The sequence below is a fragment of the Microtus ochrogaster genome, chromosome 1 (genome assembly GCF_000317375.1).
Source record: "Microtus ochrogaster isolate Prairie Vole_2 chromosome 1, MicOch1.0, whole genome shotgun sequence".
In the NCBI taxonomy this organism is placed as follows: Eukaryota; Metazoa; Chordata; class Mammalia; order Rodentia; family Cricetidae; genus Microtus; species Microtus ochrogaster.
Window position 1 is genome coordinate 28,658,150 of NC_022009.1, and position 23,760 is coordinate 28,681,909.

General features: G+C 44.5%; 1 pseudogene; it reads right to left on the reverse strand.

Annotated features, from left to right (window-relative positions):
- Window positions 1-6,648: 6,648 nt before the first annotated feature.
- LOC113455936 lies at window positions 6,649-7,590 on the reverse strand (annotated as a pseudogene).
- Between the last annotated feature and the right edge of the window lie 16,170 nt (window positions 7,591-23,760).

Sequence of the window (23,760 nt, forward strand, 5' to 3'; positions counted from 1 at the left end):
TTTTTATTGCTGTGAAGAGAATCATGACCAATGCAACTTATGAAAGAAAACATTTAACTGGAGATTTTCTTACAGTTTCAGAGGGTGATCCCGTGACTGTCAGATCCACAAGTATGAGGGAGGTGGGGGAAGGGGAGGACAGGGAGAGAGGAGAAGAGGGAGAGAGGAGAGGGGAGAGGATACTACCAAACTCTGGCTTGGTGTACTCATTCATTTATTGGGGTTGCTTAAAAAAGTAGAGATTACAGAGATGGCTGCATCACCCAAAGCCCACCCCAGCATGGGTGATGGTTCATGAACACTGTAAACCTGTAGTTCACTGCCTAACTTGCAGTCACCTGTACAGGTTGGAGAGTGTCACCTCTTCCAGGTGGCTCACCTGGTCTGAACCTTTTTCAGGTAGCTCTGGTCATTGCTTCTTCCAGGCAGATTGGCTGGTCTAAGTCTTTCTCAGGCAACTATGTTTGTTTGGGACTGTCTCCCAGCAGCCCTTCCTGTTGTGACTACTTTGGCCAGGGATTTTCTCAGTTGTTTACTGCCTGAGTTTTATGGATCTTCCTTGTAGGATTGGGAGGGTTCCCCTCTCTTTAGAACATCCCCGCTCTTAAGGAGCTTCCCTCCTACATAGAAAATTTTATTTAGATTTCTAGGTTTTTTTTTTTTGTTTTTTGTTTTTTTTTTTGAGACAGGGCTTCTCTGTAGTTTTGGGGCCTGTACTGGAACTTGGTCTCGGAGACAAGGCTGGCCATGAACTCACAGGGATTCGCCTGCCTCTGCCTGGGATTAAAGGCGTGTGCCACCACTGCCTGGCTGAAAATTTTATTTAGAAAGAAATTGCCACACAATACCCACCTATGTCTTGTGTTTCTGTAATATGGCTTATGTCTTAATTCAAGAGGACACGGCCTCTTTGTGATTGCCAGGCCAGCTTCTGAATGTCAGGGACTGCTCTTTGTTTTTTCTTTGGCCCCTATCCTGTGGTACGCCCAGATCATGATGCTGGGAATTCAGCAGTGCATAAAATAGATAAAACCCATGGAGTTGATATGCAAATGAATGAGACCTCAGGAATAAGTAAATAAGTAAATAAGAACTTGTTAGAAGGTGCTGAGTACTATGGAAAAACCAATACAGTAGGGAAAGGAATACTGGGAAGGAAGGCATTTAAGTTTGAAGTGAGAAGGTCAAGGTAAACACCCCAGTTTTGTTTTTTTTGGAGAAAAGATGTAGTGGTGACGAGGGAATAAGGCATGGAGATAGAAGAGAGTGCAAGGCTTCCCAGGTGTAGAAGTCAGTGCACATTGGCCAGAATTTGTCTGCTAAATTCTTTAATTATCAAGCCATCCTATGGTTGCAGGAAATGAGGGAGAATAGCAAGGCATGATGTTCAGGAAGGTACTGGAGGATAGGTGGGGTAGGGATTTTAGTCCAATAATAAGATAGCAGGTAGAATGCTGCTTTTGAGAACTTTGAGAGTAGCAATCTCCAGATGTGGCTTGGCCTAGAGATCTTCCATCTCCTGAACAGGAATGGCCATCTTTATTACCTTTGCTAGTTTATTGTGTGTGCTTAATGTTGAAGAGAACGCTTAGAACGATCCCATTCAAAAGTGTGATTCAGGAGATGTTCATGCACTGAGTGGAAAATGAGATGGATAATTGTAAACCGGGTTTTCAGAGACGGCTCTCCAAATAATAGTGTTGTAGATGCACTCCACTGCATATTGCACTGTAAACCCAAATTGAAGGGCAGCATTGGCCAAAACAAAATTAGTGTACTATACGCATATATAAACAATCATATTGAAAACTAAACTTTGCAGCACAGGAACTGAGAGCTAAACTTTAGACTCACCCCCCCCCCCATGAGTTGTTCTGCATGTCTATCCTGAAAACGGGCAACTTTCTTACATATTCAAATATCTATGGGCAAAGTTGGGTACTTAATACTGATTTGGTACTGTAATCAAATCCGCAGCCTTTATTCAGATTGTACCTATTTCATACGATGATTTATTTCCTAATGGTAGAAAATCCAAGATCACAAAGTATGTCTATTTTGTCTTTTGATTTTGCTTTTACAGGAGTTTCAGTTCTGGCAAAGAAGATTTTGATCAAATGATTAAGAACGTATTTTAACTGTGCTATGTTTTGAATATTAAATTTCCTCTATAGGCTCATCTGTTGAATGATTGGTCCCCAGTTGGTAGCGCCAACTTCAGGAGATGCAGCCTGGCTGGCAGAATAAGGAATTGGAAATGTGGAAGTATAAACTGAAATTCATACTTCATTTTTGGTCTTTATCTGCTCCCTGTGTGGCATGAGTTGGATAGTCTCTCAATCCACATGATCTTACCATGTTAATAATGTTCAGCCTTTTCTCAGACCCAAGTGATGGAGCCAGTCCATCATAGACTGAAATTCTGGAACCATGGGTGTATTAGTTACTTTTCTTTGCTGTGTTAAAACACTATGAACAAGGCAATGTCTAAAAGAGTTTGAAGCCGGGCGGTGGTGGCACACACCTTTAATCCCAGCACTCGGGAGGCAGAGGCAGGCGGATCTCTGTGAGTTCGAGGCCAGCCTGGTCTACAAGAGCTAGTGCCAGGACAGGAACCAAAAGCTATGGAGAAACCCTGTCTCGAAAATCCAAAAAAAAAGAAAGTGTTTGACAATGCTCCAACTGGACATCTTATGTCATCAAATAAATCCTAAAGTGTCAGAAATAGGTTACATCATGTTGAGTTGTTGGCCAAAGGGGTTCCATAGATCCTCCCCCAAGTTCACAGGCTATTCCCTACAAACATGACGATAAAGTTTCATTGCTGAAGATATCACTTGATATGTCTTGATACGTGGGGAAATCTAGCTAGTGCCCAACTAGAAGCTTCACTCCTACTGACTAGGATTCATGGTGCTAGAAGGTAGCGTTCATGCTGGCAGAGGAGAAAAGTAATCATCCACATCACACAGTTATGAAACCTGCAATCTATATCAGTGATCTACCTGCAAGATTTACTAGTGCCACAGCAACAGAAACCCTAACTAAGATGGGGCAGGGAGTTCTATGAGAACTCACTGGCCAATAACTCAAATAAACCATTCCCGGCACTAGGCCTTTATTTGTTAGTCTATAGTATCTGGCAGGGACATTGTTTTCATATTATAGGGCAACACCATATAAACTTTCTCTCTTTCATATGCATGTGTGTTAGGAAACATCTACTGAAGTCAGTTTCTATATGCCATTTCGAGATGTCTTTAGTGTTAGTTATCTCTCTTGGCATTTCCTCCTTTAGCCTCTCTCTCATCTTCTGCTCATTTAACTGTTCCTCTTCCATTATTTCTCTTCAAGCCCTTAGACCAGTCTGTATTGTCTCCCCTCTCTTGAAAGGCCTTCTCGTGTCCTCTTACTAATTTCCAAGTGGAGCACACATATCTGATGATTCAAAGATTGCATCCATAGATGACAGAAAGTGTCCAGGTTGAAGGCCACACAGGGCCACAGCCCACCTGTAACATTTGCAGGTTCCTGTATACCTTGTTGGATCTAGTATTAGTCCTCTTTTGCTTTGAGTCAGGACAGCGCTTCACCTAGTATCAGAGCTACATGAGTCAAAGGATAGGCTCAGAGTTGAGAGTTTATTCATCTTTGTTCTTCCATTTGAAGAATCATTAGCTAAATAAAACATAGGTTTAGATTCATTAGAGTGTAGTCAAAAAATGCGTAGGTTAAAACATCACCACCAGTAAAAATACAAAAGCTGCATCAAGGCCCTGACCTCTAAGACAGTATGCGAATTTTGTTCAAGTGAAGAATGATTATATTCTTCTGCCAGAGAACTTACTTTCTTCATAGCTCAAAGTCTGCATGTTACTCAGAGCTACCCACCCTCAAATGCACAGTCATTTTCCTGTTACATACCCTATTATAATGCCAATTTATAGTTAATTTGAATAATGTATTGTATTATCCATTTAATATTTGCTTTCTTGTTGAGGCTTTGACAAGGTAATAAATTCCATTTCCCCCATGGGTTCAGAATCTACTAAGAAATGAGATAGGAACCAGATAAAATTATTAGCCTTACTCTGCTGTCTGAAAGCTCTGCTTGCTGCTGCCAAAAGAGGAAGGATGTCAAATCCCCTAGCACTAGAGTTACAGGTGGTGATGAGCCTCCTGATGGGGTGTGGGAACCAAACTCTGAAAGAGCAGGATGCGCTCTTAACTATGGAGGCCTCTCTCCAGCCCCCATTCCAGATTTCTTTACCTTGCAGGAATCTTGCAATCTCTGGTATCAAAAATAAGTTTCACTCCTTTTGACAGAATGGCTTGATAGAGTTTGATGAGGCTATTAGAGATTCCTGGAGATGTTGACCAGGAGGGAGTTAAGAAGGAAGCAGAACCTGATATTCCTTACTGGAAGTAAGGGATGGCTGGATTAATTCTTTGTTTTTTTCTTCCCACAATCCAAAAGGCAGTATATGAAACTCATTTTCTTATATCCATTATGTATTTTTGGAGCATCAGCCCTCTCTTTATTGCAGTAATAGCACATCTGTAATAAGAAGTACAAGACAAGTTCTAACAATAGGAGCAGCAGGAGAAAGGAATGAGGAAACCAACTCGTCAGGTCCCATTCTGTTCAGGAGATCAAGAGCAGGGGCCAAGGAAGTCCTTCTGATGACTGGCTTTCTCCCAGGAAGGTGGACATACAAAGCTCACGCCAGGATTCTGAGAGCAACGAAGAGTTGAGGGACTGAGAAGCTCAAAGCACCAGTACATCTCAGCATTCTTTTTTTTTTTTTCGAGACAGGGTTTCTCTGTAGCTTTGGAGCCTGTCCTGGAACTAGCTCTTGTAGACCAGGCTGGCCTCGAACTCAGAGATCCACCTGCCTCTGCCTCCTGAGTGCTGGGATTAAAGGCGTGTGCCACCACCGCCCGGCTCCATCTCAGCATTCTTTATTTCTGAGGGAAGTGGGGAGCCCACCTTTGACCCATTCTTGACAAGGCCTAGCTGATGCTTTGGGTAAAAATAGGTGGCAGTCATCATCTGATTTAGAATGTGCAGCTATTAAGAACAGACTACCATACACTGTGAGGTAGCTGTCATTCTGGTCCTGGAACCTGTGTGTCCTAGTGAGAGGTGCCAGTCAAGATTCAGAGGGCTTTTAAAAGGCATCTCTTAACTTGGTGGAACTGAGACTTCAATCTGATTCTTAGTTCTGACGGCTCTGTATTCACACAACTTAGCAAAGTTCTAGGTGTTGTTTTCCAACCATTGAATGAGAGCTAGGAGACTGAATGAGTGGGTAGAAGCAGGCTGCAGAGACTGTACCATGATTCTCTCCTCTGTGTAAGTAGCAGAAGGGCTGAGCAGGGAATGGGGCTAGAAAGAGCTATGTCTCGGTAGAGAGATACCAAAGACAAGTTGTTCATGTGCTGTCCATATTCTTTTTATTTTTTTATTTTATTTTTTTTATTGAGAAAAGGAAAAAAAATGTTTCTCCTTCCTCCCAGCCTCCCATTTCCCTCCCCCTCCTCCCACTCTTCTCCCCCTTCCCCCACTCCTCTCCCCCTCCCTCTCCAGTCCAAAGAGCAGTCAGGGTTCCCTGCCCTGTGGTAAGTCCTAGGTCCTCCCCCCCCCCTCCGTCCATGTCTAGGAAGGTGAACATCCAAACTGGCTAGGCTCCCACAAAGCCAGAACATGAAGTAGGATCAAAACCCCATGCCATTGTCCTTGGCTTCTCATCAGCCCTCATTGTTCGCCATGTTCAGAGAGTCCGGTTTTATCCCATGCTTTTTCAGTCATAGTCCAGCTGGCCTTGGTGAGCTCCCAATAGATCAGCCCCACTGTCTCAGTGGGTGGATGCACCCCTTGTGGTCCTGACTTCCTTGCTCATGTTCTCCCTCCTTCTGCTCCTCATTGGGACCTTGGGAGCTCAGTCCAGTGCTCCAGTGTGGGTCTCTGTTTCTATCTCCATCCACCACCAGATGAAGGTTCTATGGTCATATGCAAGATATTCGTCAGTATTGCTATAGGATAGGGTCGTTTCAGGTTCCCTATCCTCAGCTGCCCAAGGAACTAACTGGGGACATTGCTTTGGGCTCGCTGTCCATATTCTTGATATAGGAAAAGGGCTTTGGGGGCAGCCACAGTTTGGTATTAGAAAAGAGCCATGTGACATTTTTGTGAGGGTGGCCACTATGGCCTTACTATCGGGACTGTGTAGATTTACAGTGTACACAGATAATAGTTTTGCTTGTGGTGTATGGTGACAGCAATAGAAGTTTTCAACTTCCCATCAATTATGTCAAATTTGTTAAGGACAGTGCTGTCAATGAGGCAAGATCTTTGATCTAAAAAATGATCAACTAAGACTGTGTTGAACTTCATCATGGCCCTTAGCTTGATTGTCCATGGAAGACATCTCCATAAACAGTACCACCTAAGTGTATCAGTGATAATAAATTTGGCCAGGGAAGTCACTAAAGGTCATGATCTTGTGCGTAGCCAGTTTTGTCCCTGAGTTTTGTGAAAGGACCATGGTTCACTTGCCATACAGCCTGCACCGATGAAGAGGTCACCGGGGCTCTGAAGGACAGTGTAGGGCAGTCACACACTGCATGTATACACATAGAGCTGCTCTACGACCCTGGCATGGAATGGATCACAGGAGCAATGAGGGTGATGAAACTATTCTCCAAAGCCAGCAGGCAATCTTGGCAAGCTCAGCAGCCCTCCCCACTCTCTGCACACCACCACAGAAGGCGACAACACAAGGGTGCTGGCAATGTCGTGTAGCCATGCTCTTCCAGAGCGTGTCTGTGTGACACTGTGCCCATGCAATCTGCAGTCTCCGGGAGAGCTTGCTGGATTGTGGAAGTCACGATGCTGAATGTCCCCATCGCCTTCCCTTCCAACTTGCTGACAACAGATTCACAGAGCTGGATGGCAGCGTCTGCATCTACATTCCCAGTGATGAGATGATCACACCTCTAAAGAAAGAACCCACGTCTTCTGGATTTAAGCTCTTGGAGCTCACAAGGTCCTTTGGCATCCCAAACCTGCCATCCAGAGTTCCCCTGGTAGCACTAAGTTTGGTAGTTTTGAGTGGCCCCTTCATCTTCTGATTTCCTGCTATCTGGGGCTTGAAACTGCTGAGCACGCCCAGTTGCTGGAGTCCAGCAAATATCCTCAGATGGGGCAGCCTCTGGGGTCCCACTGGTGTTGGGGATGCTACAACCCGGGACTTCTTTGCTTACACAACCACCTACTTCCATATCCAAGAGCGTTTGCCTTTCTCTTTTGGAGCATCTGACTTGAGGACATCAGTCCATGACCGGATGGATTTTTCCACATCTCTCCCATGCTTCTGATTGAACTTCTCTCTGGAAAGTTCTACTCAGTTCTTAGACCTGCAGGGGATGTTTTTCTGGTAGCCAAAGGATCATGAGACCCTTTCTTCAAGCCTTCCCTGGTGCTTTTCCCCTATTCTTTGATGTTTTCTTGAGTTTCCCATCCCTTCTTGTTTCTATCGTGGACCTCACAGTCTTAATGACCTTTTGAGAATCTTTAAATTTCTTCATGGGAATGGGACCAGAGATTTTTATCCAGCACTCTGCTCCATGAAGGAATTGCCAAAAGTCATTTTACCAACCCAAAGTGTCATGCAATGCCCTTAAGTTCTTTGTTGTTGTAACTGAGTGGTACTTATCTATAGTAGGGCCATGGTCTGAGAAATGGCCCTATTGGTGGTATCAGGAGTCATGAATATCAACTCAGATCCTGGCTGTGGTAGGACCACGGACCCAAACATGGCCTCTTGCTGTAGCCCAGGCTCAGATGTCATCATGGCCCCAGGTGGTAACACAGGTCACACAAATTAGCATGGCCCCAGCAGACGCATGACTCTCCGATACCATCATGGATTCAGGTGTCTGATCAGACCCTGGTCATCCACATGGTTTTCCATGGTTACTGAAGCAGTGGACATCAACACAGAGTCTGACTGGGGCAGGGCCATGGGCCCAGACACAGACCCCAGCAGCAACACAGGCCTGGATGTCTTCATGTCCCATAGTGGCAGTACAGGCCACTCAGATCAACATGGCCCTGGTGTCAGCACAGACCTTGGACACCAAAGTGGCCACAGGAGGTGGTCCACACCCTGGGCATCTGCGTGCTTTTGGTGACAACATGAGCCATGGATATCAACATAGACCCTGGATGTCACAGCCACAGAGGTGGCCTTAGGCAGCAGTCCAGGCCTGAAATTTACCCTCGTCTCAGGTGGCAAACAGGCCACCAACATCAACCTGTTCCTCACAGCTCTCACTTCTTCAGAACAACCTCTTACTGCAGCGCATGAACCCTTCTGCCTCCTCCTCTCCCATCTTACCACCCTATACTACTTCATCATATTGGTAGGCCACCACCCTGCCCCACAAAGTGCTGTGCAGACATGTGGATGCATTAGGCAGGATGGACTGTGAAGACCCAGGCTGCCCAGTGGGTATCTTTTGCCCGTTTGCACCACATTGGATCAGGGGGCATGTGGATGCTTCAGGGAGCTCAGACAATGAGGACCCAGGCTGACTGTGGGTATCTTTCACCCACCTGAGTCCCATGGCATCAGGGGGTTTCCCAGATGAATTCTTAAAGTGAAATCATGGATGGGAAAGAATGCCAGCTAAGCCCAGGGGCAAGGAGATGGAGAAGGTCCTCCCTGCGGCATTAGTGAAGGGTTAGTTAGACATCGGAGGTGTAGAAAAATGGGATGGGCTCAGCTGGTGGTGTGGTTTGAATGTGTAGTGTCTCCACCAGGATCATGCATTTGAACTTGACTCTTACACGGTGACACTGTTTGGGAAGGCTGTGGAACCTCTAGGAGGTGGAGCCTCGCTAGAGGAAGGGAGTCACAGAAACAGGTGGTATAGCTTAGTTCCACTCCTGTTCCCATTGGACTCCCTGACGACAGATGAATGTAATGAATTGAGTCCGTGCTCCTACCTCCTTGCTTTCCCTGCTGTGATGGAGTGCACCTTCTTGAGCTATAAGCCAAAGGGAGCCTTCTTTTCCTTAAGCTACTTCTTGTCAGGTGTATTGCCATAACATTGAGAAATCAGTACACGTAGCTTATAGAAAGAAGCCCCCCCCTCAAATGCCATTGTCTTTTTTAATATTTATTTATTTATTATGCATACAATATTCTGTCTGTGTGTATGTCTGCAGGCCAGAAGAGGGCACCAGACCTCATTACAGATGGTTGTGAGCCACCATGTGGTTGCTGAGAATTGAACTCAGGACCTTTGGAAGAGCAGGCAATGCTCTTAACCACTGAGCCATCTCTCCAGCCCCAAATGCCATTGTCTTAACTAAACTGATTTGGGAAACACAGGATCTTGTGGCTCATCTTGGGACTGCTGCTAGTTTGTTGCAACTGTTCGTTTCACTCCATCAGGAACTCAGTCTAAATCCACAGCTAGGAGGAATGTGAACCCGAATTTCCCAGGTATGTTGTGGGTGGGTGAGGTTGCTGTTTGGAAGAGCGTTTCGTGGGTTTGAACCCTAAGAAACACTGGCTTCAATTTCAGGGCATGTGCAGTTTGTAATTGTTTTAAAGGAAGGGCATTTCACCACACACTGAAGGGAAGATCCGTGAGGACCAGGAAGTACTCAGCAAACTTCTCTCTCCACTTTGGGAATCCAGTCAGTTCGTCATTTATTAGTCTGGTTTTACTTCAGATTCCATGTTATAAGGATTGTGTTAGGAGATCTGACATAGGGACAGAATGACCTCTAGACATGTAAGTTAGAGCCAAGCAAATTTCTCATGGCCAGTGCCGTGAGTCAGGCGGACGTCAGAAAGGGTTTGGCAGATTTGGGTCTTCTGGTGCATTTGATTTTGAAGACCAAAGGAACTTGGGACTGGCAGCTCACTTTCGCATTTTTTTTTTCTTTTAAAAAGGAAGATTTCAGGCTGGATTGGTCTGTGCAGATCATCAAATCATCCAGCTCCTTTTTTTTCTTATGACAACAAGACTCAGAGGGCATTTGTTAAAGGTTACTAACAGTCAGTGGGACTTCCAGGGTCTCTTTAACTCAAACTCTGCTTGGATAAGCCTGGAGTACGGGGGCATTTCCCAATTTGGGCGCATATGTGACATGCTGAGGGCCAGACACCCGTAGTGTACCTTCTCATCCTTCCTCTGGGTTGTCTTCATGTCTAAGTCTTAGGGGAATCCTCAGTTCTTAGAAGCCCCACCAGGGACAGCTTCAGAGAAGCCTCATGAGGACTGACGAGCCCCCCAGGCGTATCCTTCCTTTAAGCACGCTTGTTGGTAGCTGTATAGGAAAATACAAAGACTCGTGTTGTTTTCCTTTCCTTAGCATTCTGGAGAGGAGAGACTTGATGTCATATGATCAGCTACAGTGATCCACTGTGTAGGGGAAGGGGCTCTTCCTGCCAGGCTCCTTCTCATGTGCTCTTTAGTGCTTACCCCACCACTTGAGACACAGCAGAAGCCATCCCCTCTCCACTGTTCTGGGGTTTCAGCCTCAGGAAACCGGGACCCACTGGGACCTCCTTTAGATTGCAAAGAAAGGCATTGGCAAGTCCCCTAGGACTGAGAACAGCCAGCAACATGCGGCTGCCTGCGGGAGCGTGGGAAACTATGATGCAAGCTTTCTTTCTTTTAAAAACCCAACCCGATGCTCTCTTGCAGTGGCTCAAACCTTGTCCAGGAGATCTTCGTGGAGTGAATGCAAATTTGAGGTCATCAAAAGGAAGGCTGAAGTTTTAGAACCAGATAGGGGCTGTTTCAAATAGATTGCCTGACCTCTGGGGGAGAAAAGCAGGAAAGCAATCTTCCCATCAGGGTATTTTGGAGATGGAAAGGGTCCCAGTGATTATTTGGTTTCCTTGTTGTTGTACAAACAAGAAGTTAATGACTTGTATTCCTTGTTATTTGAACTTTACTTCAGTAATATATTCAAATATTTTCATCTTTTTAAATGGATAGAACATCTCCCGCCTGGGTACCCTGAATGCCCTTCGCTCAAATTTCCCATTCCACATTCGTGTTTCCTGAACATGTGGCCATGGTATGGCTCATTAAAATAGGAACCAGACAGTGGCTCTGGGGTCTTTATACTTTAATCCTGGGTCTTACGATGGGCTCCCGTCTTTTGAAGCAGGGTCCCTTGACAGTTACAAAAACTGCCTGGGATTCAGATTTCCAAATGCCAAAAATTCTGTCCTGGCTGCTTTGATGAGCACAGCTAACAGACACAACACACAGTCTCTCCCTTTGAGAAGCTACTCTGTGCTGCCAACTGTTAAGGGATTTTAATAGTCTAGGATGTTCATGACTGATGTCCATATTTTCAAATGGCCCACAGCAAAGAGATGAGGGGTGGTTGTCAGGTTTCAGTTCTCAGAGAAGTGATGGACAAACTCAGCAGACCCAACTGTGAGCTTTTAGAAGCAGGAGTCCAACTGTGCAACCCTCACTGTAACTTGAGTACTGTTTGGCGCAAGAGGTTTTCAATCATTTCTTGTGGAATAGGGCATGCCTTCATTTTCAGGTCGAGGGTGTGCCAGAAGCCTTTAAATGGTAAGCTAAAGGATCTGCCAGGATTAGCCTTAGCCTATTCCTGGTTGATCTCGGATGTGTGCACTATTTAGTGAGCGCACGCTCAGCTGTCTTTGTGACAAAACACCTGGAACAGTCAACTTAAAAGGAAGGAAGGTTTGTTTGGGTTTGCTTTAGAGCACGCCACTTCCTCTCGTGATAGTTGGAAATCAAAGAAAGGGAGAGGAAGTGTGTCCTGTTAGGGCACATACCTCCTTTCAAGACCATGCTCCCAGTGACCCAACTTCATACAGCTAAGCCCCTCTTCTCAAAGTGCCTCCACATGAGAACGGCATCACAGACTGGCACAAGCCTTTATTTAATTCGTAGGCCTCTGGAGGACATTTCAAATCCACAGTACAACAGTGGGGAGCCACTGAGGGCGAGATACCAGAGAATCAGCTCGAAGAAAGCACTGTTCGTTCTAGTGGGAGATTTCCATGCTTGGGAATGAGATGTAGCTGGGCTTCCATGCCAGCTCTTCTGCGTTCAACAGGCTAACCTCACCCAGGTGTTTCATCTGTAACATTGGGTTAATAGTATTTTGCAAATATGACTTACAACGATTAAGTGGAATAAGTAACATTTTTAGATATTGCAGACACTCAGAGGGCTGTCTATTTTTGTTGCCAATAGTAATTAATTCTAATGATTACTGGTAATAATGTAGGCAGGTTTACATGGGGGGGGGGAGAAAAGCTTCGTATGGTGTTATAGCTTTTGTAACCACTAGAGGGCAGCATAAGCCCACTGTTTGAAATCAGTTTCTACCCAGATGGCTCACTGTTCAACATAGCTCTCCTTGGGTAGGAGTTTAACACATTTAGAGGCCTAAACAGTTTAGTCTAATATTTTAAAAATGGCAGATTCTAACCTCCAGGCTTCTATTCATCTGGGTATTGATGGGAACAATCTATTAAACATCCTCCATCCCAGATGTTGAAAATATTACTAAAATGAGAACTTAACTGGGTCTGATTTTTTTTTTTCCTTTGAGTCTTAAACATTAATCCAGGTTATCTAAAAACATAAAGCTGTCTTTGGGCATTGAGAATTTTATGACGAGTTGGCCAAGCTGTTAAACTTAGGCCTCTCTGCAGCAAGGGTGAGTTCATCCTAAATTCTAAACCCTGCCTAGCTCAGTAGGAAACATTTTGGTAACTAGAGGATTAAAAAAACAGACCCTTCTCTACTGAGAACTTACTGTGCACTCCTTTTTGTAGGTTCTTGGGATTCAGTTTTTGAGAAAAAAAAGGGGGGGGGAGGGGGAGGAAGGGGGAGAGGAAGAGAGAGTTTGGGGGTTGGAGTTGGAGGGAGGGGAAGGAGAGGTAGCCAGGATACAACTGAAGATATGAGTGTTCTCGAATTTCTAAGAGGGAAGTGACAGAGAAGAGCTGGACAGTGTTTCTGAGCAATAGAGCAGGGGCTGCTCACGCTTGTAGCGGGCATGGCAGACCAGCAAGTCCTTCGAGTCCCTTTGTTAAGAGACTGCCTCGCTCCGGCCCTACCCTGTGGCTGATGAGCAGGGCTCCACTGATATCGGCTCCCACAGGGGAGCGCTCACACCTGTGCTGCTAAACCTTCTAGCTACGACACACACGTGTGTTGCTAAGAGCCGCACGGAGTCTGTCAGAGGCGATTTTCTTTTACTATGAATCTCTGCTAGAAACGAGCAAAGTTATAGCTTGCTTTATCGTTCCGTGAGTCATGCTAACTTCATTTTGCCCCTTGATTCTGCTAGGAAGGCGGGAAAATCGCCTGGATCAATTCGTGTTTCCTGTTCTCGAGCTGATGGTGTGGCAAGGGGCGGAGGGTGATATAAGGGTGTTGGTGTGTGTGTGCAGGAAGGTCCTTTCGTTCCTGACATTGTTTGGCCTCACAGGCATCTCTGCTCTTCATTTGGTCGCTGGTTCCAGTTTATTTAGCTTGCAGACGGGACAGCTAGCCTCTTAGGGTTTGAACTCCATCAGCTCCTCGCACTGCCTCCTGGCCCTGGCTGGGCGTGGGTGCGGTACATGAATCATTCCTTTGCACTGCAGTTCAGCAAAATCTATGAGTAATTTTTGCCTATGAACGTCCTGTCCCAGAAACACCAGGCAGCCGTCGCCACTTTACGTCTTGCAGCCTCTCAGGTGCTTCCCAAGAAAAGGATGTCTTTCTCGCTTTCAAATATCTAACAGCTGCCTGGGGACTTGGGGGTTAGCTCAATGAACCCCTTCCTCAACATCCTCCCTCCACACTCTCTTAGCTCCTCGTTAGGCTTTGTGGCCCAGGCTTGGAAAAATCCTCTCAAATCTAGAAATTGAAGGAATTTTTTCTCTTTTATTCATGATTTGTCTCTAAAAACCTGTCCCACAAAGTCCCCGTTTTACCTAAACACCCTCTCTTTTTGAAGGAGCAAATCCAGAATGACTTTTCCAGGTGATTTGTTCCTCTCCTGGCTGTGTTTCTCTGCTTCTTTTCACCCTAAAAGTCCGTCTGGGCTTCATGATGGGCATGAGAGGAAGGTCTGGAAGGAGAAAGCAAATACTGGGGGAAAAATTGGTTCATATCTTTAAATATGGTATCCTGCTACACTAATAACAAAGTACTCACATTTGTGAATGATTTATCTTTTTATAAATTGGAGTAGTTTCAAGGTTATCCCACAGCTTCTCCCATTAATCCATTACATTTCAGTTCAATCATCCCCCCCACCCCAGGGAAGAATCATCTGAACTAACCCATTCATGTCTCTGTGGTGCCATTCTTGGCCTCCTGTAATACTGGGTCTCATTTTGTAAAACTGTTTTGGCCTATGAACAACAGAACTCACTCTTAGAGCGTTGTTTTGAGACAAGATGTCACTATGTATCCTCGGCTGGCCAGGAACTTGCTGTGTAGACCAGGGTGGCCTCCATCTCACAAGAACCCTTTCCCCTGCCTCTGGAATTCTGGGATTCCAGGCATGCATCACCACACTGGCTTCTTCTTGTCACTTTTAACATACAGCCACATTCCACGTGGGCTTGAAGCTCTGCTCCCTTCACTGCCGCGGACCTGCAGAGAACCTTTCTGCTTGAAGGTAAAATCATCTTAACTTCGTTGTAGCCTTGATTCACAGCTGCCTGTTTCAGTCGGTGCTCAGGTCACAGAAGGACTGATTGTACCTCTTTTTTTTTCCATTTTTATTTTTTTATTTTTTAATTAATTAATTTATTTATTAAGGATTTCTGCCTCCTCCCCGCCACCGCCTCCCATTTCCCTCCCCCTCCCCCGATCAAGTCCCCCTCCCTCATCAGCTCGAAGAGCAATCAGGGTTCCCTGACCTGTGGGAAGTTCAAGGACCGCCCACCTCCATCCAGGTCTAGTAAGGTGAGCATCCAAACTGCCTAGGCTCCCCCAAAGCCAGTACATGCAGTAGGATCAAAAACCCATTGCTATTGTTCTTGAGTTCTCAGTAGTCCTCATTATCCGCTATGTTCAGTAAGTCCGGCTTTATCCCATGCTTTTTCAGACCCAGGCCAGCTCCAAAGACAAACATATAGGCATCCTCCTGAATATTAACCTTCATCAGGCGATGAAAGGAGACAGAGACTCACATTGGAGCACCGGACAGAAATCTCAAGGTCCAAGTCAGGAGCAGAAGGAGGGGGAGCACGAGCAAGGAACTCAGGACCGCGAGGGGTACACCCACACACTGAGACAATGGGGATGTTCTATCTGATTGTACCTCTTCTTCTCATCCCTGCCTGGGATGTTTGGAACAGTGTCTGTACAGTGTGTGCCACATATTAGGAGCTCCTTGCCACTGGGGTGGCAGCTCCTCCTTGCGTCCTGCATGCTCATTCTGGAATGGGGGGACAGAGGAAAGAGGCACGTGTCATATGCCAGAAATGGCTCACTACCCTGGCCGCCCGTGGGAGAGTCTTGCATAATTGAATTGCAGACTCTTCTGCATTCCTGCCTCCTAAATATAGTGAAATAGTAAAATCTACCTGAGAGAGAGAGAAAAGAAAAGAAAAGAAAAATTCACTAAGTTTGACTTAGCAAAAGAAGAGAAATTAGGTGACTCAGTAAACTTAACACAAGAATCAACCACTCTGGACACGATGAAGAGGCTCACGAGGTGCTGGAAGAGAGGGGGAATCTAGCCTGACCTCTCACAGCTGGACTGGGGATACAGCAAAGCCCCAAACTTTTCATTAGGACTTCACGTTTGAACAGAAGAAAATGGAACAACCTGGTGTCATATGTATGTTTCCTTTGCCTGACGAACTGCGAAGATGATGCCGGGAGGGGAGGGAGCAGCGTGTGAAAGGACCTACGTGGTCAGGCATAAAGCTGGAGCAGTGCACTAGAGCCCAGAGTTTCTGGGCAGTAGAAACAAGATGCCCCATCACCGAGTGTGTTGGGTACAATGACATGCCACACAGCACAGATGTGAACACATTTTGCAAAGACAGTTTTCTAGCCACAATTCCCCTTGTCTCCGTCTTTGTCCTTGACAGGAAAGGAAACTGGTTTTCGATGCAGAGAGAAGAGGAGAGGCAGGAAAGTCTGTGCAGGGCTGCCGAGCCCTGGGAAAATGCAGGTAGACAGCATGGCTGCTGTGTAAACTGCTCCTATAAAAGGCCTAAGAAAATTTGAGCATAAAACATGGGCTGTTCAGCTCAGTCTGGTAGTACAGGCTTTATTATTAGCTACTTTGGAGGCTGAGGCAGGAGACTTGTGAATTCAAATAAATCCTCGGCAACTAAGACTGACCCTGTCTCAAAAAACAAGCATGAGAGGAAACAAGCAAGCAAGCAAGCAAGCAAGCAAGCAAACAAACACCCCCGACGCATTGGGGACATAGCATAGTGAAAGGGCACTTTCTTATCAGCACATGTGAGGGTTCCATCCCAAGAGCTGCAGAAACAAGAAACCAGACCTTCAAATAACTCAGGGAAGTAGCTCTCCCTACCCAGTGCAGGGTGCCCATGAAAGAAGTGCTTAAGGAAGTAAGAGGACCATTTTTCTGAATGAGAGGCCAGTCTGCAGAGTCCTTCCAGGGAGGGTGCAAAGTGATGAGCCCACTAGAGAATATACATAACTGTCTCAGAAAGTGAGAGCGAGAAGTACCGCACGATCACACAAACCCACTCGAGATAGCTATTCAACAGAACTGAAGAAATGACATTGTAGGGTTAAGCTCTTCTTACAACAGCTAAGCTATGGACACAACTCCAATGTCCATCACGAGTGGTAAAAAAAAAAAGTCACATAGGCAAACAGTGAGTGCTGTTGAGCCTCGTGCATTAGCATAAATTGATTGGGTCGAAATACCGCATCTGCTGAAGGACATATGTCCTGATGCCATGTATATGAGACGGTCAAATGTGTGGATATGGTGAGCACAGTGGTAACCAAGGGTGGGGCAGAAAGGAAAAGGAAAATGGGAGTGGTTATCGAATGATCATAAGGTTTCAGTTATGGGAAGGGATTCATCTTGAGATCAGGCGCACCCCACGTTACCCAGAGACAGTGCGGCATTACATACCATTTGAAAGGACAGACCATATGTTCAGTGTTTTTATCCTAATAAGAAAAGAACAAAGGCTCCAAGGAATGCAGCAGTTATAAGAACTTGGAGGGAACGGCAAGCAAGTAAAACCTTTTAAGGCATGAACTGAAATGGGAACACAGTCTTGGTAAATACAGCTGGTGAACACTGACCCCATAAAAACGTACGGCGAATTCTAAGCAGCCATGGGCATCATGTCTGATGAACAAAACGAGACTTATAAACACAGACAAAGTAAACATGTAATATGATCATAAACAGAAGAAGGGGAGAAAGGACAACACATGTTATTATTTCTTTTATTTCTGTATGTGTGGTACGTGTTTATGAGTGTGCTCGTTCATGTGTGAATATGTATATGGAGGCTAGAAGCTGATGTTGGGTATCACCCTTAGACATTCTCCACCTTCTTTTTTGAGACACGGTCTCTTACTGATCATGGAGTTCACCAATCGTGTAGATTGACTGGCCAGCAGGCTCCTGGGGTTTTCCTGTCTTCACTCCCTCCTTTGCAGTATGGCGGTGCCTTTTGTAGACTAGCACATTGACCTTTTACACAAGTGCTCAGTATCCAAACTCAGGGCCTCATGTCTATGGAGCAAGCACTTTACCCAGTGAACACAGAGCCTCCTGTATTTGAGTCTTGCTTGAACTCATCATGTAGCTAGGGAGATGAACTTGAACTCCAGATCTTTCTAGGAACCTCTCAAGTGCCAAGATTTGTAGGCCATGCATAGGCTTATACCACACTGTGACTGAGCCCAGGACTTTGTGCATGCAAGGTAAGAACTCTCCAAACTGAGCTGTATCTTCAGGAAATGTGAGACTATGTGTTTAACCTTCTTAGCCAGCAGTGGGGAGTAACCAGAAGTGTCCTTACCAAAACGACTAGCTTTTGTGAAATACCAATCCCCTAACGTTTTAAAAACTCACTTCTTAACCCCAGAGGTACCCTTTAAACATTGAAGAGTGGGGAAGCATGTATTTGAGGCACAACGATTTCTTTAATATCACCATATATTTTTTTACTTCTTTTAAAGCCAAAGTAAATTTAAAATGAGTATTTTTTAATGAAAACTGCTTATATAAGTATAAGCTACTTTTTATAAATGAAATTTCCTTTCCCCCTCTTTTTGCACTTATCTTTCTTTATTGCTGTACTTAAGTATAAAAAGCTATGCGGGATCATTTAAACATAACACGAACAGGACTTATTCTTGGTTTAGAGTCTTGCTTATTACATTAGACTGTGTGATTTTCTGCATCAAATTGCTTATAATAGACACATATTTCTCTGTGTGTGTTTATGCATGTGTGTGTGCAGACTCAAGGCTGAGGTTAGGAGTCTTCTTCACTTGCTTTCCCACCTGAATTTTCTTAAGACAGAGCCTCTTACTGGATGTGGAGCTCATCAGTCAGCTAGCCTATCTGGCCACTAAGTCCAGGGCATCTTCCTACCTTCATCTCTGCAGGTCTAGGTGCTGGGGATCCCAACTCAGGTCCTCATTCTTTGGAAGCAGGTGTTTTAATTATTGCACAATTTCTCTAGTCCATGGACACGCGTTGTTTTACACAGCAGGAGATTAAAAAACATAAATACCCTCCCTCCAAAAAGCCCGAACAAAACTGGGCATGGTGGTGCATGCCTGTAATGCCAGTGCGTGAGAGGCTGAGGCAGGAGGATCAGAAGTTTAAAGTCATCATTGGCTATATAGTAAGTTTGAGGCCAGCGTTGGCTATAGAAGACTCTGTCTCACAAAACAAAACAAAACAAAAACCCCTTCACACAATAAATAAATAAATAAATCAACTAAATATTAGAAATTAACATGACAAATTATGAGTGCTCAGTTCTGGACAGGGCACAATCGGATAATGATTAGGTTTTTTTTTTTTTTTTCACTTTGTACTTTTAGTTTGTAGAGTGTGCTGGGGAGACAGTTCTGTCTGTGCACTTTCTACCTAGCCAGATGACCTGAGTTCTATACCCAGGAACCACGTTGTGGAAGGAAAGAACTAACTCCCACAGGTGTCCTTTGCTCACCCGTGTACTGTGGCATACCTACATGCACGTGCACACACACACACACACACACACACACACACACACACACACACAAAACGTTAAAAATTGTATAGGGAAAAATAAAGAAGGTCTGAGAATATCTGCTTTATACCAGTTGGCTAGCACTCATGCTTCAAGGCTGCCTAAGACATCAAGGACTGGCTGGGGGAGTAAGTGGCTGGCCAGTCGTCTCTTGGATCTGTCATAATTAGATGGCTGTAGGCAGGCTGCTGTGGCACATGGCCACTCTGAGGTGGTCAAAGGGAAATCTGACAGTGTCTGTTAGTAAGTCCAGGTTTCTTTCAAGGGTCTGTGAGAAACAAGAGAACAGCGAGACCCATTCATCAGTGCACACACTTAACTATGGCCCACTCGATTTTTCCCTCGAAGCCTAACACCTAGTAAAGTCTGAGAACATTCATAGGTGTTAGGTTTTTTTTTTTTATTGAACCAGGATGAAATGTTAGTCTACTCATTAAGCATCCAACCGAGATGGAAGTATGTTCTTGAAAACTAATGAAACAATAATAATTTTATGGCAAAATTTTGTGAAGATTATGTCACATTCGAAGGAAGAGGGTCTGGTATTCAGACAACAGTGGGGGAGAGAAGAGGATCATGGTTGATAATTTGCTACGCGATAGTGATGTCTTACTCATAGCTTCCCCTATCTTTCCTTGGTACCCAGAGGCTGGGAAACAGTATGGTGGTTTGAATGAGAACGGTCTCTGGAGGCTCAACTGTTTGAATACATGGTCCCCAGCTGGTGGAACTGCTTGGGAAGGATTAGGAGGTGTGGCCTTGTTGGAGGAGGAGGGTCCCTGGGGGTGGCATTTGTGGTTTCAAAAGAATCGCTCCATCCCCACTCTGTCTCTTTCTGCCTCTTGTTTGTGCATAGGATGTGAGCCCTCAGGATGACAGCTGTTCTTGCTAGTATGCCTTTGCTGCACCATCATGGACCCGAACCCTCCAAAACTGCAGGTCTGCTTTCCTTAGCATGGTATTTTGCTAAGGAAAGAAAAAAGTAAAAAAAAAAAAAACCTTTACTTATTCATGGTATTTTGTCAAGTAATATAAAAGTAACTAAGACATATGGAGAAGTCCACAGTGCATGGGCATCAAGGTCAAATTTTAGCTCATAGATTCTAAAGCTTCAGCTCTTACTACAGCTTCCTTTTTCAGAAACTGGAATTGGAGATCCTATGACTATTGGTTACATTATAATGATGTGGGTTTTGTGATATTTTGTTTATGATATAGCAGATAAAGCTTGCCTGAAAGACCAGAGAAACAAAGCAGCCAACAACTAGAGAGCTTTTACCTCTATGAAATTTTTAAACTGGAAAGAGAACGAGTTCCTTTCTTATCTCACCATATATCCTATTCCTCTCTAATTCTGGTATTAAAGGCCTGCACTACTGTCACCTGGTCTTTATGGCTAATTCGTGCGGCTGTTGGGATTAAAGGTGTGTGCCACCACTGCCTATGGCTGACTAGTATGGCTAGCTTTGCATCCAGATCTATTAGTTAGATCATAAACAAAATATCACTATATGTGGGTGTAAAATGCAATGAGGACTTCAAAGGGAAAGTCACTTCTCAAACTAAAGTGGGGGCTTGATTTCCACCCCTTGTCAAGAATAATCATGGACCTGACTGTGATTATGATCTGAAATGTTCATTTTACTATTTTGCCTATTTCCAGTTTGACCACTTTCCAATTCACATAGGGATTCCCCTGGCACCCTATGAAGTTAAATATGAATAGAGGGAGAGGAGAGACTGTGAGATGGTGACTCTAAAGCTCAAGAAAACGACATGTGTGTGAAGGCTACAAGCCATCTTGTGCACTGAGATCAGGAGAGATACAGTGAAGATCCATCATCTTCCCACTTCAGGAAATGATGCTGATACCCAAAGTGGCAAGTATTACTTAGGCTTGTCTAACTAGTAGTTAGTAATGCGCTGTCAAAAGGACTCAGCTTCCTGATTTAGAATTGTCACCTATATTGTGGAATATAGTGTCCTTTAACCAGACTGGGTTATGGAGGGAGAAGCATAGTAGTTCAAAATAGACTGGAGGGCCAAGGAGATACCTGAGTGGGTTAAATGCTTGCCATGCACGAAAGCCTGAGTTTGGATCCCTAGAACCCATTTAAAGCTGGGTACGGCAGTGCAAGCGTTCAGTTCCAGCACTTCTGTTTTGAGATGAGAAGTGGAGACAGGTGAACTGGAAGAGCTGGTAAGACAGCTAGCCTGACATATACTGTGACAAACAGGAAGCCCTATCTAAAAGTATAGAGATGTCAAGGGCTGACACCCCGGGTTGTTTTGTTGTCTTCGGATGCCCTCGTATGACTTGTGGCATGCATGTGCCCAAACATTCTCTCTCTCTGTCTCTCTCCATCTCCCTCACATACTCCTATCTAATAATGGTGGTAAATAGACTAGAGATTGACTGTAAACCTTCCTGCCATCAGCAATGGGTAATCTCTGAAGAGTCCACTAGGATGTATGCTTTATCTCCTCCATCTCCCCTACCTGTAGTGAAATCCTTGGTGTGTATTTCCAGAGTGCTTTACCATCTTTCCCTCTTCCCAGTTCACACAAGGATCAGCGAGTGCATTGGCCACTTGCAGAAATATTGTTGGTTAATGATTCTCCTCTAAGATATGTCCTTAGGACAGGCATAGAAAAGACTAAGTGATCATCCCCACCCCCTGAGTTGGCATCAGGAGGTTAGGGACCAAAGGGAAGATACAGATTGGTGATTGAAGAGTTGGTAGTAGCACAGTCAAGAGCTAAGATTGGTCCCTGTCCACTATTGCTGGAACTACAGACATTTATTTCACAGTCCCTGGAAGAATTTCAGCCATAAAACAGTGCAGAATATCAACATGTAGGCGCACAGAGGCCCGAGAGCAGGAGGGAGCTGCAGTTGCTGCTTCTAACTTGTTAGATATGTCTACCCTGAAGCCAGTGTATTTGCTGACCACGTTTCCCTTCTTTTTTTTTTTTTCCACGTTTCCCTTCTGTGGGGAATGAACAAATGTGTCTTGGAAGCATACGCTGCTTTCAAGAGAAGCCCAAGGCGGATGCTCTGTCAGCACTGGCCTGAGATTTGTGCTTTGCCATGTTTTTATCTTAAGCCTTTGCTGGCCCCTTCTCCCTTCACTGTCTTTCCCTTTCTCCAGGGTCTTTCTACTTGCAAAATGAAGAAAGCACACATTTAGAAACTCCTGGAGAATGGAACAAAAATGCTTTATAGGACGGAGACATGATCTCATAGAAGAGGGATGTTTATTTACCCTGGGCCTGGAGAAGTTCATGCTAAGAGCATAGTTTTAGAGCCAATGAGACAAGCACCTGTGAGGGAGCTAGCTAAATCAAATTGGGAACGAAGTAGTCCTCGCCTCGGGGCCCTACCCTCTAACGGAGTGAGCAGATTGAAAGACCAACCCAGAGTTCCTTTTCCTCTTCAAATGATTTCAATATTCTACTCTAGCCATTTCTGCTTGGATTTCTCTCTATAATTGGAGAGCGAGGAGAGTGTTCTTGGAATCTATTGAGGGAACGGAGCTAGCAGACCTTAGTGGCAGTGGTGTCTGTTGGAGACACCCACAAAAGAATGTGGCATAGACTTGGCTGGGCATTGTTGGTCTCAATGGCTTTTTATTGGCATCTACTTTGGTTTTATCTTGCTCCCCATTTGTCCTCTTGCCTCCAAAGCTGTTGTATTTCCACCGACTTGTGGCTCGTGTATACTAACATGTACTAACAAGAGACTCAGATATTGGAGTCTGGGAGTAACATGGTACAGGTTAGATGAACAGTGATGGAAAGGATGTGGAGAGGGTGGGAAGAACTGAGATTTGTGTTTTCATGGTCACAAACACTCCAGTGGCTTCTGAGTTAGGAGCCAATTTAATGAACTGATGAATAAACTGTGAGAATGATATAAATACAGTTTGTCTGTGTATAGATTAGATCAAGTAAATATTACATGTCCCCAAGATACAATGTATTTTTCTCTTTTCTCTTTTGCAATTTCTACTTTCTGCTTTATTTCATGAAATAATAATAACAATCTTTACAACAGTGATTAAACTAATAAATAACATTGTGTATTAGTGCTTGAGAACAAAATGTGCATTATAAATAATAATAGTTTATTTATGATATTGTCTCTAACTCACCCTTTCTATTTTCTTAGTAAGGTATTTGGGGAATCTCAAAAAAATCTGCCAAGGAAATATACTAGAACTCACACACATATATTACTTATATATTTATATAAATATATATATTTTACCCACAAGTAAGAAGGTAAGGAAAGTGGCAATCTTAGAATAAGAATCATTAGACATAGAAGACATTCACTAAATTTATATACTACTGAAACTAGGTTCTATGACTTTAAGGTCAATTTGGACATTTCTGAAATATCAATAGACAAAATTGTGGTTACTAACATTATTCTCAAGTCAAAAAATAAATTCAGCTGCCTTTTTTT